This window comes from Echinops telfairi, unplaced genomic scaffold, assembly GCF_000313985.2.
Source record: "Echinops telfairi isolate 266 unplaced genomic scaffold, ASM31398v2 ScPeMD7_22;HRSCAF=79, whole genome shotgun sequence".
Classification (NCBI taxonomy): domain Eukaryota; kingdom Metazoa; phylum Chordata; class Mammalia; order Afrosoricida; family Tenrecidae; genus Echinops; species Echinops telfairi.
In genome coordinates this window covers 12,003,363-12,004,837 of record NW_022103919.1, presented here as the reverse complement: position 1 = coordinate 12,004,837, position 1,475 = coordinate 12,003,363, and positions in this window count along the sequence as shown.

Here is a 1,475-nt window from a genome sequence, read left to right as displayed (position 1 = left end):
CCTGTTCCCCCACTACCCGTTTCTTTTTTAATTTTTTCCTCCCACCCCCCTCCACTTTAGTTGTCTACCATATGTATCCCTGGCTTTCGTCTGGCCCCTGCCATACAATCTGGACCTCACTCCAGGAATGTTTGTATACAGTAGCTTCTTCTCTATGGCCCTTTTGAATTTTTTTAAGCTTACCTCAGTGGACTCATGTTGTAATTGTCCTTTTGTGCTTGGCTTACTTCGCTTAGCATAATTTCCTCTAGTTCTTTCCATGCAGCAAAATGCTTCATGCATTCATCACTGCTTTTTAGCGATGTGTAGTACTCCATTGTATGTATGTACCACAGCAGTTTTTAAATCCATTCATCGGTTGATGGAAATCTGAATTGTTTCCACCTCCTTGCAATTGTGAACTGTGCCGTTATGAACATTGGAGCACAGAAGTCTGGCCATGGTTTGTTTATAGCCTCTTCTGTGTATATGCCCGGTAAGGGGATTGCTGGGTTGTATGGTAGCTCAATTTCCATCTGTTTTAGATATTACCAAATCGATTTCCATAGTGGCTGTACATACCTACAGGTCCACCAACAGTGGATGAGAGTTCCTATATCGCCCCACAGCCACTCCAACACTTGTTGCTTTCTGATTTTTTGAATTGGGCTATCTCTGAGGATGTTAGATGTTATCTCATTGATTTAATTTGCATTTCTCTTATGGCTAAAGATCAGGAACATTTTCTCATATGTTTATTGGCCCTTCGGATTTCTGCCCTTGTGAAACTTCTGCTCAGGTCATTTGCCCACCTCCTCAGTGGGCAATTAGGTTTTTTCTTCTTGGAAGGTAGCAGAGTATTGTAGATTTTAGTAATGAGACCTTTGTGTTTGGCCATTCTGTAGGCTCTCTTATTACTCTCTTGGTGAACTCTTTAGATGTACACAGGTGTTTTATCTTTAGTATATCCCACTTGTCAATTTGTGCCTCCTCTGTATTTGTGTCCTTCCCTATTTCTGATAGCCTATGTATTCCCTGTGCCAAAGTTGTCAGGTTGGTCCCTATTCCCCATTGATGGCCCTAATAGTTTGGGGTTTTGCCTTGAGGTTTGTGATCCACCTTGAATTTATTCTTGTGCATGGAGTGAGATAAGGGTGTTGCTTCACTTTTCTGCAGGTAGATATCCATTTTTTCTAGCAACACTTGTTAAAGAGGGCATCTGCTTCCCACTTGATATTTTTTTGGCCCTTATCAAAGACCAATTGTCTGTATGCTAATGGTTTTATTTCTGGGTTTTCAGTCCTTTCCCATTGGTCTGAGTGTCTATCATTATACCAATACCATGCAGTTTTGACCACTGTGGTTGTATAATATGTGCTAAAGTCGAGTAAAGCAAGCCCTCCCACTGTGCCCTTCTTCTTGAGGAGTTCTCTGCTAATTCTGGGCTTTTTCCCTCTCCATATGAAGTTGGTAACCAGTTTTTTCCATTTCTTTGA